The sequence below is a fragment of the Apteryx mantelli genome, chromosome 3, assembly GCF_036417845.1.
Source record: "Apteryx mantelli isolate bAptMan1 chromosome 3, bAptMan1.hap1, whole genome shotgun sequence".
Classification (NCBI taxonomy): Eukaryota; Metazoa; Chordata; class Aves; order Apterygiformes; family Apterygidae; genus Apteryx; species Apteryx mantelli.
Genome location: NC_089980.1, coordinates 46,118,103 through 46,134,630, shown reverse-complemented (window position 1 = coordinate 46,134,630; position 16,528 = coordinate 46,118,103). Strand labels below are relative to the sequence as shown.

Here is a 16,528-nt window from a genome sequence, read left to right as displayed (position 1 = left end):
GATTAATTTGCAGCAAAGAAAGATGCAAGTTGTGTATCAGCTGGAAAAACAGAAAAAGTAAGGATAGTGAAGAGATGAAGCCATGGAGCTATCTAGGGAGGTTGTGGAATTTCCACCCTTGCTGCTTGTAGAAACGGAGGATAAACGAACGCAGGTAGGAGCAGTCTAGGCAGGTGGTTTCCAATTTGTCCACAGTGCCACAGGGATCTGTGGGCCACTTATAAGGAGACTGTGAAAGGGGGCAGAGGAGACCAGTTTTTACACACTATGCAGCAGCCTGTTTCAGGTAATTTGTAAGGGGTCCGCACCTTCACTGGAGAAGAGAATGGAGATGCCCACAGATTTTGAAAGGTTTTGAAAGGTAAGCGTGTTTGGTCCTGCATCGGGGCACAACGTGGAGGAGATGACTCTGAAGTCCCTTCGACCCTACAGTCTTATAGCTCTTTAAAGCAAGTTACCAGAAATGTTGCGTGTTTGGAGATACGTGCTTTGGTAATCCACATGGATTATTAAAAAAATACAAAAATTTAGACTATTCCTATACACCATTGCTAAACACCATTTAGCAATAGTATTTCAGGGTGCAATCTTCCAGAGCACTGGAAAACAGTATTAAACAGCCTTTGGAAAAGGCTTTAGCAATATTTTCTTGTTTATGATTGCAGTATGAAGAGTATTTACAGTTTAACTTTTTAGCTTCCAGAATTTATGCTAATGGTGTGTACTTTAAGAATCATAGAATCCTTGTCAAAATATGACTTTTAACCAGACAATTTCAAAGCATTGCAGAGTCTACTTACAATCTTCATTAAATGCATGATCCTGCTCCAGCTGAAAGAAACGCAAAAGCACCATGGATTTGAGCTGGGCATATATAAATAAAACCAATATTATTACAAATAGGAGTTGTTGTGATTCAGCAAGGTACTTAAACAGATAGTTAAATACTTGAATTTTCTAGGTATGACTGGAACTTAAGCATTCAAGTGTGTAACTGTTTGAGCCTGCTTGTCATTTAGGAATCTTACAACTATGCTTTAAACTCCATTTAGTTTCTAATGATAGAGGTTTGAAATGATAGAAGAGCCAGCATAAATCTGTGGTGGAAATGGACCAAACATTCGAAGACTTCTGTCTCTTTTTCTTGGCAATCACTTTAAAATCTCTGTGTTATTAACAGTGTTAATACATGCTTAATGCTTTTTTTAGAGGCTAGGAACCTGAAGAAATTCAGAATTCAGGTTCTTTTAGTAACCTTGACTCCGCCTTTGGCACATACAATTCTGTCCCACGGGGTTTCCCCATAACACACTAGGCTGGGCAATGGATCGGCATTTTTTCCACAGAGAAACTGTATCTTCTCTCTGAGCTGTTTCCACCGCAAAACAATAAGTGTATTTATGTGTATAAGGAACACTTTTCTATTAATACATCCTTTGCTTCTTCATAATAAAAGCAAAATAATATGATTGTGACCTATGGCTGTATACTCAGGGTACACAGTACAGGATAAAGAAAGGATTCCTTGCACTGAGGTGTTGCAGCCTCCCTTCTATAATCTTAGAAAAGAGATTTTTCTTTAGAAGAGAGATACTCTTCCCTTCGGAAAAGGTACGAGTAATGATACAACAGAAATGGGGTGGCTGTGGCTCCTCGCAGGGTAGGCTTTTAGGCAGGCAGAGGTTTGCAACCTCGCTCTGAAAATGAGAAACCATGGAAGTCTTGACAAGAGGCAGGGATGTGCAACATGGCTGGAGTGAGCTTTTGAGCGTGCCACTGCTAAATGTTGGCAGCACATTATTATAGCAAATGCATCTGGGTGTCTGTTGTGTCCTCAGAAATGGTCATGTGGATTTTCCTCAGATTCAGCATATGAAGCCACACACATGCATGCCCACACACATTTCTTTTCTGAACTAAAATGAAATATGAGCAATGCCATCCCTTAAGTGTCCCCTTTAAAAGTCATAAACCACTTACATTGGGTTCTTAAATGAAAAAGCAGTCTCAAGAACAGAGTCGGTAGATTAAAGGTAGCCTGTGAGTGCATTCACACAGAATAAATAATCGAATAATTGCAAAGTTGGAAAAGAGTCCAAAGAAGACAGCATTTATTACAGAATTCTTCTTTTGTTTTGCTTACACTGACTTTCTAATAGCTGTTTTCTCAGACTGCCCCTTTGCATAAACCGGGAGCAGCCTCTGGGCTGCTCTCAGATTTACTTTGGCTTTCGCAATGGCCATTATGAATTACTGGAAGTTCACAGTCCCTGGCCGGGCCTTCGGCCCAGCCACCTGCTCGCTGCCTGCACTGCCGCGAGCCAGGAGGCCCCGCGCACCGGCCACGGGCCACCACTTTCAGTGCAAAGTGCTTGGGATGTTACAGCTCCAACTGAGCACGCGGTCACATATTGGATTGACATACGGAGGTTTTGTTTTGAAAAAAATCATATGGTCGGTAAAGCGAATGACTGAAGGGATTTTAGCAGAACTTCAAATGTTTCGGCGATGAGAGATTTCGTCTGAATGGGCAGCTTTTTTCTGGGTATTTCAGAAAGGATTGGGGTGTAAACCACGGTGTATCCCATGATGGTGCCTGCCTGGAGACGGCACTGTGGATCTGTAAGGGTGCACCAGTCTGTGGGCATATTGAATATTACAGACTAGACACCTTGAAATGAAAATGTTTGCTGAATTTGGCGCAGTATTTACATAAAAGAAAATACAACTGTCCTGCGGCAAAATGCTCTAGCCGTAAGGTGCTCCAATGCTAACAATGCAAAAAGAGCAAAGGGAAAAATCCTCTCACCCGGATGTGCGTATGTAACATTTTTAAATAAGTATACCTTTATATACAGTGCGTTTACTGTTTACACATTTAAAAATGCCATGCATAATAAAAACTATGCAAATATTTATAAAAACACCTGAGTAAGGGATGAATCATATTTAATATCTCAATAAATGCACATGCAGTGCTTGTATGGCAGTGCCAAGTGTAACATTTTGAAAAATGAACCTTGGGTAAAACTGTCAGAAGCACAGCGTTAAGTCCAGGTACCTGCCAACAGAAACTTCTGGGAGGATGTCACTGGAAGGAGCGAAACAATACCGGGGTCTCTATCTGGATTAACAAAGGAACTTGTAAACATTTTAACATCAGCTCAGTATTTATGGGCTTCCTATTCAGTGATCTGTTGGGCTGTCAGCAACTATTTTGAGTCCTTTAACGCCCTGTGCAAAGCATTTGCACGTTTATAGAGCAGATGGGCAGCCTCCCTTAAAGCTGTCGTTAAAAATGCTCCTGGCTCGGGGCAGCGCAGCACCCGCACGGCTCGCGCGGGGCGTCGCCGGGCCCTGCCGCGCCGCCCGCCCCGGCGCAGCCCCAGCGCAGCCCCAGCGCTCCCGGACCCGCTCCCCGCGCGGAAATCGCAGGCTGCCGAGCCGCGAACGCAGCAGCTCTCCCTCAAGCCGCGTAAATAATGAGGGAGAGACGGAAAGCAGCAGCCGGGCAGCCGCTGCTGCGGGGACGCGCCTGAAACCGCCGCCTTTGTGGGAGCGGGGAAGCGAGGAGGTAGGTGCGGGGGGCTTGGGGTGAAAAATACCCCTCGCTGTATTTTAAGCAACCCACCGAGCAACCCCCCGCCCCGGGGCTTCAGCGGGCTCTGCGGGGGGGGAGGACGGGACCGGTCACCTCCCGGTGCAGACGCCAAAAAAAAAAAAAATGAAAAAAGGTATTATTATTATTATTATTATTATTATTATTACTGTTGCTGCTATTTCCCCCTTCCCCACCCGCCTTCCAGGCACTCCTCCGCGGTGCCAGGATTTCTCTGCAGCCGCCTTCCCCGCCCGCCGCGCCGCCGCGCCCCCCGCCCCGCGCCGCCCCGCGCCGCCCCGCGCGCCCCGCCGGGCAGTGACAGGCGGCCACAGGTGCCGCGCTCGCCCCGGAGGCACCGAGGGGCGGCCCCGGCCCCGCGCCGCCGCCCAGCCCAGCCCAGCCCCGCGCCGAGGCGAGCCGAGCCGAGCCGAGCCGCCGGCCAGCAGCGAGCCGTAAGTGGGGAGCGGGAGGCGCGGAGCGGGGCCGGGGCGGGCGCGCTGCTCCCGCGGAGCGGCGGCCCCGGCAGGCGCCTGGGCGCGGCCGCGGGGGAGGCGTCTGGCGGCGGCGCCGCGGGGGCTGCGGGGGGCTTCGAGGCTGGAGCCGGCTGAGCCCGGCGTGCCTTTAAATCAGTGAAATTCATGGCTGAAAATCGCCCCCCCCCCCCCCCGTTATTCGGTTTAAATTTTCCTCCCTGGGTACTTAGCCACACCTGATTTTATGCCCCCTCTTAGAGGCATAAGGCATAGCTCCAGCGCGCAAAACCAGCGCGTTTATTTTCGTGCAGGATGCCGCTTTTAACTGTGCTGTTCTGCATCGCTTCAAAAATAAATGTGCACTTGAGCGCTACGCTGCTGAGCAGCTGCACGGCCGGGACTGGAGCTGCACCTCCGCGAAACGTAGTGCTGGGAAGAAAGTCAACAGCAGGGTGTAATGCTGATTGCCAGACAAAGAGTTCAAATCAGGAAGTCAAATGAGAGTTTGTATTTGGGTTGCTGATTAAGAAATGCGGGCGGTGGATTAATAAGAGGGACTTGATTTATTTTCACTTGAAATTAAAACGAGCCCGAAATAGAGGAAGTAATTAATGTAGGGCTTGCGTCATTGTAGATTGTTGTTATGTTTTAAAATTAGGAAGAGGGCTTATTATGAAATGTTTAATGTAACGAATGTGATCCTGATCTTTTATTTTCTTTTGAAAAATATTTGGGGGAGGGAGACAAGAAGAGTGCCTGGGAGTGAAATTATTATTATGCAGACCATTCTTCTTAGTTAAATGTAGGTTATAAATATGTAACATTGTTCAGCAAAGCACTGAAAAAAAAATCAGAGGCTTTAAGGCACAAAAATCTAAAGCTGAACAATTCTTAAGAGACACATTGCTAGAAACCTTAAAATACATGTGCTCTCATTCAGATGTTTAGAAGAATGATAGAGATACCAAAAAAGGCATCGTGATGCTCGGTTCAATTCCAGGAGCAGGATTTTCCCCTTCCCTATAGAAAAGGAAAGCACATTATTGGAAGCAAGAAGTGACAGATGTGGCATCTTAGCAACTGGCTAAACATAAAAGCATATACCAGCAGGTGATTACTGTCGCAAGGATTTACTTTTAAAGCATTTCGAACTGAAAGGGTCCACCTTTTTTTAGTGTTAGCATTAAGATTTACTTCAGCTTTATGGCATGTTAAAAATAGGTTTTCAGCAGAAGCATTCAGAAAAGTAACAGCAAATTCCTGTGTTCAAAACATTCCTTGCTTTGAACATTTGTTTTTTATTAGAGCATGCAAGGGGAGAGGAACTGAACAGGTTCTTCAGTCGGTAGGATAGTACTCAAGGAAACAATTTTTCCTGGCCTCAGCATAAGCAAATGGTATCGGTGAAGGAAACAATGGGGCCTATCTCTTGTTTAGATTAAAGATAATCCCGATTACTGTTCTCTCAGGAGCACGGTGATACCTGGTGCCCTCACAGAAGTGAAAATTGGGCTGCAGAAGCTCCCTCCGTGGTTCTGCCTCTCCTCACTGATCCCTAAAGCCTGCAGCGTCACCAGGAGGCAGCCTGGGTGAATTTTGGAAAGGAAAGACCTGGATATCACCCAACAGGCAGCCTGTAGCCACTCTTTCCCTGGGGCAGCATGGCTCTGCACCATCGCTATTTGACTGTTGTGGCTAAATGTCGCACTGACTTCAAAGAGGTGTTTTAAAACTGTTCCAAACCACTTATATCAGCCTTACATTAACCAAAGAAAGCCATAGTTCTTGGCAAAACTTGTTTGGTTCTCTGCTTTTCATAATTAGTTATGCTGCTTTGGTTTATAGTCTTCTAAGCTAGATGACTTCTTGCAGAAGAAATTCTGGTTCTCTGCCCAAGCCTTGAGAAAGAGCATGGGGTAGGGGAGGGAGTTGTGCAGGCCTGTGAAGATGAATTTCCTTCTCCCTGTACCTTGCCATCGGGTTCTCTCTTGCTTCGCTTTTCAGTGGCGTTGTATCCCCAAGGTGCAGCGATAGACTCTGGCCAGTTATTCTTCATGCTCTGAGCCCATCATTGATAGAATTGCTGTGGATTTGACTCATTTGGGGCTTTTCTAATTACGTAAAAGGCCACAGGCTTTCACTTCACTGCATGCACATGTAACTTCGAAAAAAAACAAACAAAAAGCATCACTTTTCTACTCTTTTTTCTTTCTTTTCTTATCACAATCAAAGCACAGTAATTATCTTTTCTCAAGATCCGAGCCCTCTCAGGGAGAGTTGGCCTCCGCTCCCTCCCGGAGTGGCATAACTGAGCTAACTGGGTGGTCGGTGCCTGCTAGGAGCAGCCCCGCTGCAGAGCTGCAGCAGGCACGGTATCACCACTGGTACAGCACTTGCATGGTCATGGGTGGCAGTAGGCTGAAGGCATATCCTATGGTTTTTCATCCAACAGCAAGGTGAATTACCCAAAAATCTCTGGCATGAAGTTCTCCGGGGATGTGGGGAGAATTGTAGGCAGGTGTTGGGCTGGGGACTGCCAGTTTTTGTACAATTTATTCTGTATTCTCACTGCAGAGTAGATTGGTTACTAGCAGCTATCTGGTACTGATGGACATGCCTGGGTAGGCCAGCCAGGTGTGTTTGAAGCACCACCTGCTCAGGGGAGGGTTTGCTGTGAAACAGGAGGGCAGCATTAGGTGCAACTACTGAGTGCAAGCTCAGGTGAAGTCTGTGGTGAAGGAAAACTTGGAATGAACTGATGTGGTGGCCTCAGAAAAGATCTCTTTCTAGTGCTATGTTAAATAAGAGAGATTTGCGGATGACGTTCTTGAAGATAATCATTACTTGCAGTATTTTACAATGTTCTGAGTTTACGTTCATAATGTTGTTGAGCAAAGCTATTAATCCAACATGGTAACTCCAGGGAAATGGGTGTAACAGGAGTCGCTTGGGAACCGGCTAGCGACAAGGCTAGTCTATGAGGTAAACCTCTTTGTGGGTTGAGAGGTAAATCAAGACACACAAGCTTCAGAAAACACATGGCCGGGATAAATTGAGAAGACGACAAATGGACAGAGTTGGCCAGGGTGACAAGATATGTTTATGCCATTACTTGCGTTTCCTTGGCATTTATGGAATAAGTAAGTCAGGTGTAGAAACAATTGTTTGTCTTACAGTTCTGACACCAGTTAAGTTCACAGGAACACAGTTAATTAATAATTTTTATAAGTATTTGTTACATTTTTCTTCTGAGGGGCCAGAGAAGTGTTGAGTGTTTTACTCCTTTTTGTTTTGTTTAAAGTGGGTAGGTAAGCCGTTTATAGGCTGAGCCTACATCAAAGTAGCACATATCATACCTAAAGCTCTGAAAATGAGAAAGTGATAGTTGAATGCTCAAACTAAATCATTTCTTCATGACCTTAATAGCTTTTTATGTGAGACCATTTATTGACGGTATGTTTAGCTAAAGTAATTTAAAATACTGTTATACTTATCTTTGAAATTATGCAGTTGCACAATACTCATAAAACTTGATGACTGGTATCTCATGAATGCCAAGGAGCTGAATTAAGGGTTTCAACCTTCACCGTCTGTGGGTCAGCAACATACAACTTAACTATGTAAATGTTGCATTAATGTTGTTTGCTTGCCCTGAATAGTAGAAGAAAGCTCACCAACACTGATACACTGCTTTGATTTCTGTCATATAGGTCAGCACAGAACAAGTTAGATAAGAAATTAGATGGAATGATACAGTCAGTCATTGTGCTGTGGGTCATCCTGAATGATGTGAGGCAGCTTGTCTGTGGTTTGTGCAGATAGCAGCTGGCCTTCTGGAGAGATACAATTGTTGATGACAAGCCTTGGTCATTGAAACTAGGTATGACTTGCTTAGTGAGGTCTCTGCAAAGTTGTCTAGATGTATTCGAATGGCAATTCTTCTTTTTTTTTTTTTTTTTTAAGTAACTTGTAGAGAACTTTCTGAGAAGAAATGCTTGTTCATGTATTTGCCAGGAAGATCCAAAGAGTAGGGCTTGCTGTATTTTTTTTTCTTTTTTTTTTTTACTCTCTCCCTTTGAAATACCAGGTGTTTCAAGTCTGACTCTCACTGTTTTGCTGTAGAGTTTTTTTGTGTATCTGAATATTTGTATTGTGCCTTAAAGAAAGGAAACAGGTGTTGAATCTTCATTCTAAATGCTTTTTTCCTATAAAAATATTAGACACTAGCATAAAAATAGTAAATAAAACCAAGACATTAGTCTGTAAATTAAAAATCTTTTTTTCCAGTTAACTTTTTAAGAATTCTGTACAATATAATACTAAAATCAGAGAAACCCAAAAACCTATGTGAAAAGGCTGGCAAAAGCAAGTATCCAGAAGTTGGAAAATGCCTGTGGAAAATGGAGACACAGATTGAAGTGCATTATGGTCGCATGTTATTTCTCATAGCCCTCTTCCCCAAACAGTATGTGGGGGTGAATGAGGTGAGAAATTACAAAAAGAAAGGCTCTGTTCGAAGTGCTGGGCTAAGGCTGAAGGTCCTGGTCCTGCTCTGTCATAGTCCTTTTGGGTGGTGTTGGGCAACATCTTAATGGAGATGCATAAAGGAACCAAATAATGATTGCACAAGTAATTTAATCTTGGGATTTCTTAACTTTGCATTCTTTGACTTTGCAACCTTAGTCTTCCACATATGATATTTCTAATTATGGGGTACAGAATTCTCAGTGATACTCTGTAAGGAGGATCAAAGGTGCATTGCTGCCACCACAGTCACCTATGAAGTGTTTTTCCAAAGAGGTTGTGAAACTAGCTTCCTTGCCAGCAGAGCTTTCTGTCATGATCTTCTCAGGGAGGAACTCTGATACCTGTAAGGATATGACTAATACTGTTTTCAATCTTCAGTAGGAAGCAAAGCTGGGAGAAAGAAAAGACAGGACGGAGATGCTAGACAAGACTTTAGGCATAAGATCTTTAGTGAAGAAGAGGCCAATGGGTCTTTTTGATTTGGTGAACACTTTGTTTCTCCAGTTCTAGTAAAGCTCCTCATTGACTTTTAAGAACGCAGTTCTCTCAGTTCATATGATGGGGTCAGCTCCTCTATAGTTAGTTGATGGTTTCTTTAATGCTCAAGTGGTACTCTAGTACCAAGTGATATATAGGAACAGAATGCTAATGTTGCTGGTTCCCCCCCACCCCCCACTTTACATTCTTGCTTTTTTGTTTAATTTTCTCTTATCTCAGTTGTATTTTCACAAAATATATGCCAGCACTATTGGATTCTTCAAATTTAGAAAGATTTTAAATTTTACAAAAGTCAATACTTTAGTAATATAGGACCTTAAAAAATCCTTGTGAAATACAGGTACCAAAACAATTTTTTAACTGTTACTCTTGATTATTATGCTTACTAAATCTAACCTTTGAAATTGTATTCATGAATCTGTTGTGATCAGAAACTAGTTCTATTCTTTTTTCCATTATGTGCCTCTCCAGTATTAGTTAAGTAATGCCTAAATCATATATATATATATCTTTTAAAAAGCTTTCATAAATCTCTGAATATTTTCTAGAAACCTCCAACTTTATCTTTTTGTTTCAGTTAATATGATCCAATGTATGCTTTGATTTAGTTTGACTTTAATTCTATTTATTCATGAGATTGGATAAATTAGATCTGAAACTCAGGCAAAGATTAGTCCAAGATGTGGTGTGGCTTGAGGTGAATGTTTTGTTTTGCTTTTTTTCTCCCCTTTTCTGTGCTCAAGATGTACACCATAAATACCAATGTGGCATACTGGTATTAAGGAATAATATCTTGCTCAGGCATTCTTGCCACTGCTTTCAATAATTAATTGTGTTGGGAAATGGTCACCAGTATTACTTTTCTATCTTTATTTTCAGATTCATTTAATAAACTGTCTTTTGGGAACTAAAACTTAGTTTGAATTTGCTTTATAATTTATCCCTAGGGAATGGTTAGGCCAATCTTCTCCTAGTTCAGATTTCAAATTATAGCTTGATCAATTTTCATTTTACAAACTCCCTGTCATTTGAAGCACTAATATGGCTCGGATTGCCTCTCTGAGAGTTCCTGTTACTGTAATCACAAAGAATAAAAACAAAAGTGTCTATGAAGTCAAAAGCTGCATCTGTCACAGTGAGGGTGAAGGAAGAAGAAAATGCGGGTTCTGCCTTTTGCTTGTGTCAGGTCTGTTGAGGATGTAGTTTGCTCCAAAGGCCTGCCATAACATATCTCCCAAATGCTGTGGTCCTTGCAAAGGTACTTTACTTTTTGCCTGACTTTTCTATATGAATTTGGAGGATAGTATGTGGCTAGGTAGACTTTGGCTTATCCCCTTTTTTAGCACGCTTGGCTTCTAGGAAGAATGTCAGGGGTTAGCTTAGCTGAGGGGAAGATTTAAACAGTAGGAGAGCTACCTGGCCAGTGAAACCAGGGCAAGGCAAGACTAAGTGCCACTGGTCATCCTGCATGGCAGATGGAGTTCGCATGCCCCTGCTCCAGATGCTACAGATCACTGCTCTTCATCAGTTTAGGCTGGTCCTTCCTTTACTTGCTCATGGCTCTCTAGCAGATGATCTTGGAAAAATGACCACAGTTTATAAAGCATAAGCGTGTCTGGGGGTTTTCAGCAGACAACACTTTCTGCTTGCATATTTAAAAACCAGATGAGAATATGAAGGTAAAGAATAGAGCAGGGTGTCCATGCTCAGGCTGTTTGTACGGCATATGGGACTTTATTTTAATTCAGTCCAAGTACTTGGAGTAGAAAGATGGAATAGGGTGGGAGGTGTTAGTCACAATAATTATAATTCTCTTATAAAGCTAACAGTATTCCCTGCACCAAAAGATGCCACAACTGAGGAACTGCATTCTGTGAGATTCTGTTGTTGTCATTTGTGTCTGTGCAGAGCTTAACATACTAGATCCCTATCTTGTGATTAGGGCTCCTGATACTGCAATAATGCAAACAGATAGTAATGCATTGGTCAGTTGGGTCATCTTGCCCAGAAGTAAATGATAGAAAGAAAGAGGGTTCAGACATCTAGTCAGTTTGAAGAGAAAATCCTAAATGAAAAGACTGGATTGTTAATGTTACCATATCTGCTCCTACTAGTTTCTTTTTAATGATATGCAAAATAATTAGCGATATGGAGAAGTCATATAGACTGAATAGAAAATACATTGTTAGAAACAAGCTAATGGACTGAACAGGCCAGTAATTTGTATGGCAGCTACTGTGTTCCTGTAGGCCCCTTCCCCACTTGCACTGTGTGATCATAGTGGGAGAGGAAAGCTATATTTCTTTTTGTTTTTTTGTCTACAACTAGTAAACAGTGCACCCTCAGGCATGATGAATACCCATCTCAGTTTCCAGAATCTTTTAGATAAGATCCACTAAAGTCAACAGCAAAGACAACAAAGGCATCCATCCATTTTTATGGCAGACTAAGCTGTACAGTTCTCTTAAAAAATACATATTTCTAGTCCCAAAAAAGAAAAGCTGGTTACAATAGCAAGAGCCCAAGCAGGTTAGGAATCTGTAGGAGTTCCTGAAGGAATCTGTGAGAAGGACAAAAAAAACCCACCTCTCCAAAAGAAAGCAATGAACTATCAGGTAGTTTATACTGCAGACAGCTTTCCTATTTTTCTTTGAGAATTAACTTCACTCTTAGTTGCAGTAGTTATTTTACCTTGAAACTACTACAGTGCTCCTACTTTGGCAGAAGAATATATGTTGTTTATAAAGTATTTTGTGGGATGGTATGACAGCTGAATTGCTGGGATGTAATCTGATGACCTTACAGGAGGAAGAAACAGGAGTAGCACTGAATAAAGCAACAACACAGGAGCTGAAATTTTTTGACAATGCCTTTGCTAAGAACAGTATAACTATTAAAGTGTAAATCTTTAAGTGATTTCAAGCAATCAGTGAAAATAAGAAGAGATAATATGCATAAAAATGAAAAATTTGTAAGGTCAGAAACAGGTTTCAATGCTCAAAGGTGCAATCTAAGCATGGAATTAACTCCTGCTGCTAAATTCCAGCTAATTTCCATATATAAGTAGACTTGGGTCCTAAAATGTCCTCTTTGCTAATGAACACAATATATTCTACTTTTGAGGGAAAGTGAAAAACTGTGGAAAGATGTATTTGTAGGTGTGTACACAACAATTTATAGCATTGTAAGGAGAAAAATTTATGTCATGTAAGCTGGAATGGCCTGGTAATGTCATTGTCTTGTGTTTATGAGTGTGTAAAATACACAAGCAAGTTGTTAAATGAAAGTTATGGGTGGCGAAGTCAGTCACTAAAATATTAGCAAGTACCTGAATCAAGCCTGCCTATGTGTCTTTCTCCTTTGTACCTGCACATAAATGTGTGGTGTTTACTTACACAGATTTTTCTTAGAGCCCGCACATCGTTCTGGGTGCTGTGTCCTGGGTTGATCCCTTCCCCCTTTCCTCTTTCCTCCATCTCCTGCTTCCACTCCCTTAGTCCTTCCACACAGATTCTGTCCTTTCCAAATTTGGGCTCGTGGTGCTTCCTTCCTGCAAAACTGCTTGTGGCGATGGAGCATAGAGAGCTACGAGGAGAGGCAATATTTTTAATAGAGGAGGAAGCTTGAAAGACTTTAGCTGGCAAACGCTAACAGACAGCTACTGATTCTTGCAAAAACAACACATCTGAAACACCTTAAAATTGGTCATCCTGGTAATTCACAGAAACAGGGAAAGAGGCATCCCGTACATAAATTTGAATTTCAGGACTATGTTTAAAAGCACAGACATGTGAGAACTTTTTAGCAGCACCACTGTAGGGCTGTGGATTTTGGTGGGTGCTGTATGTATAGGAGTAAAGGGATTAAGTTGGGACAAAGGAAGAGTAATGCATCATTTTGGTTTTGTCTCGTTAGGGAAACATTAACAACTTCTGCTAAAATTCTCCCACCTCTTTCTAATTCTCCCAACAAATATATACAGAGGTAGACAGAGGACAGAAATTGTTGGCTTGAACGGCAAAGTCTGGTAGTTATAAACAACTCTTAAGATGAGCCTTAAAATAGAAGAGGCTGAGAGACCTGAAGGGTAGGTGGCAATGTTAAAAATGCCACATCTAAGAAATGGTATGTATGCTGTGTGTAATAAATTATCTGGTGCCATTTCGGACAAGGATCTTTAACCTACACACACACACACAAAGCTGTTTCCAGTTCTACAGATAACACAGTTTTTTCAGGTGCTTTGATTCAGTGTGTTCTTTCAGTCCATTTGACGAGGTAGTGTCAGTAGTTACTGGGCTTTCTGAATTTCAAAGGTTGCAGTCCTTGAGTTAATAGCCTAAAAGTACAAATGTGGTCCCAAATCTAAATTTTCCTAATGTATAGGAGAATTGGCTTGAAAATAAATGATAGTTCCAGAGTGTTGTCGAAATGCAAGAGCTATCTTAATTCTCTTGAGTAGAAAGTAAGCAAAGCCACATCTCAGCTTTCATTCTTTTCTCTAGAACTGAGTATCTAAAGTTGGACATTGAATTCTACTTGGTCAGGGATTTGAGATACCCATTTCAAAGTTGTATCTTAAAATGTTTTGTTTTCCTTGTTCATTTTGAATAGGCTAAATTGTTGTGAAATGTGTAACTCTTCTGCTTGCACAGTATCAGAGGAGAACTAGCTTTTAAAGTTTTCAGATCTCAAACTGTTCATGGCAATTTGACAAAAAAGTATTTATTCAGTTGTCCATGCAGGATTTGAAGTAGCAGTATCAAACATAGATAGCTTTTTCTATTTTGTGTTGAAAGTCTAGAACTTTCCCTGGACACAACAGTTTGGATAATAGCTCTATTTTGATAATTTCAGATTTACCCTTTCAGACTTCATAATCACCTTGATGGCCAAGAAAATATAATCCATGGATAAAAAGACTTTAAAAATTTAGTATGGTTTTCCCTGGATAAAAATGCTTTTCAAAATATTTATTCTTTAAGAAAAGGGAAATGTCATGTGTTCAGTTAAGGGAAAATATTTCTCGTATCTTGAATGATAAAAGCCAAAATGGACCATTGGGAACCTGTCTATAACATGTTATAGGACTTTGCTGAATTATTACCCAGTTCTGTGTCAGTATGACTCCTGGATCTGCCTGAATAGTTTGAATTAGACCATGGGGTTTTTTTTAGAAAAGAAAAACTGTCTTTAAAAAAAAATCCAAATAGTAAAGAATCCACCACAATCCTTGGTAAATTTTTCTAACTGTTAAAAAGGTACATTTTCTTTCCTACCTTGCTTTGTCAAGCTTCATTCTAGCAAGTGTAAGTTGTAGCAGATGCAGTGGCTGGAAGTTGAATGCCCTCTGTTATTAATTTTTTGCTCCATTTGAGGTACTTACAGCCTGTGATCAACTCATCACTTCATCTTCTAAGTAACTGAACAGGTTAAACTCTCTGCGAGTCTGTTGCTGTAAATTTTCTAGTGCATTAATCAGTCTCACGGCTCTTCCTGAAACCCTCTTTCATTTAGTAGCATCCTCCTTGAATTGTGGATACCAGGACTGGACACAATCAGGGCCAAATACAGAATTACTGGAACTTCCCTTTTCCTTGTCAGTGCTCTCCCAGACACTGGGGAATCACTTTAGCCCCTTTTGATAAAGCACAAGAAGATCAGGTTCAACTGATTATCTCTTCTGACCTGCAGAACTATTGTTACTGTTCCCAAGCACAATCTTTGATCCTGAAAGTGTGGCCTGTGTGATTTTAGTCTTAAATTTCAATCTTAAATGCATGAATTTGGCTACTATTAAAATATAAGTGGCTTGCTAATGTTCAAATGTCTTGCTGGTGTTCAGACATCAGCTAATCAAGATCACGCTCTTCCTCTCATTTCCATTATCTACCAGTCAATTTTCCTTTCCTGCCCCTACCGCCAGTCCTCCAGTGTAGGTCATTTTAGAGTAATTCCCCAACTAAAATGGATGAATTGAAGACAAAGAGTGTAAGAGCATGCACTGGGAATGCAAGTTGAAGGGTCTTTTGGTGAGCCGAGGGCCCACATGAATCATAACATCCATAGTAGAAGCAAACGCCAGAACTTCTGTTTGTAACATCTTCAGTCAGTCTGACTTGCAGTAACATTACCCTGTACTGTGTACAAATGAGGAGAAACTCCTGTGAAATCAGCCGTAATAAGCTGGTGTGATAAGTCATAATTGATCTAGTCTGAGATCCTGTGACAAAAATGTTCTTTTGTCTTTGAGTAGATGCACTGGGCAGAAGAGGAGCTGTGTACATTGGATGTTACAAAAAGCTATAATTCTTGCATTGCAGTTGTATCAGTTTGCTTTCTTATCTATTTAGGAAAACGAGTCCTGATTCTGATTTGATTTACAGCAGTTATACCCTCCAGTAATTATACTTATTTAATTACTGCTAGCCAAGAGAGACAAGAACTGGACCAAGTGTCTTGAAGTTGTTCTTAGCTGTATCAAAAAAAGTGTCATCAGTAGATGTACTACAGCTACAGTTATTTCGAAACATTAAGTGTTTCATTCTTTTTTCTTCTATTTGATTAGTGAAAGGTAATACCAAAACAGATGAACTTAGGAGCTCGTTGTGCTTCCTGGGGTGGGGAGCTGTTCCTTTCCCAACACACCATGTGTATTAAGACGTTTGCTACCTTGGTAAACTTCCTTGCACTCGGCTGAGGACATGAACGCTAAGTTTGACCAAGGAGCAAATGGCCATTTCCAAGTGACTAGTAAATGACAGGATTTCAACAGGAAGTCCAACAAAATATTTCAGTGTGTGGAAAAATGTATGAGAAAATTTTCCATATTTTCTCCAACCTGAGAGAGGTAAATAGCAAGAGGTATGAAGGGAATTTCACTGTTAATTAGGTTTTATCAAATACTAAAACAGCACTTAATTCATACTATTGCGTAATAAGTCAGATCAGTGAGAATGTAATGGCCAAAATGTCAGGCAGTTTAAGAGTCTCTCTGGATTTTCAGGTATTCACAATATTTTTGTTTTTACCCTCGAGATCTCACTTTAAGAAGATGGGCTCTTTCAGCCTGTGTTGGCAGCCTGGGTGCTAGTGCCTGCCTTGTTCCAGACCGCCTGAAACAATAGCTTTGGAGGTGTGAGCTTTCCTAGTCCTGTCCGTGGTGACTAACCTTGCAACCTAGTGACTATTAAAAGTTAACCTTTTTACTGCAGGCTGCTAATATGTTGAATTTAGAGAGTTTTGATTTACTGATTGGATGCAGATTTTTTTTTCTTCATTGTTGTTTAGGCCTTTGCAGTACAGAGTCTCTTGCCATGCTACCTAGTATCTGCCTTCCACTTCTGTTTTTCTGGAGTGAATGGATTTTCATGAATGGTGAGAGTTCAGCAGCAACATCAGTGGCAGGATTTTTGTTTCAAGGGAGCAG

The 16,528-nt window shown here is 41.4% G+C and overlaps 1 protein-coding gene across 4 annotated transcripts in view; it reads left to right on the top strand.

Annotated features, from left to right (window-relative positions):
- The first annotated feature begins 342 nt into the window (after nt 1-342).
- Nucleotides 343-16,528, top strand: part of CDC42EP3 (CDC42 effector protein 3) — a 32,451-nt gene continuing 16,265 nt past the window's right edge. Inside the window, exon 1 of one of the 4 annotated variants that reach the window (XM_013943798.2) lies at nt 343-361. The gene's annotated coding sequence lies outside the window, so the exon portion shown is untranslated. Of the gene's footprint in view, nt 362-3,428; nt 3,575-3,935; nt 4,054-4,558; nt 4,578-16,528 lie in introns of those variants that run through there. The other 3 variants (XM_013943797.2, XM_067294721.1, XM_013943799.1) reach the window with 3 other exon arrangements.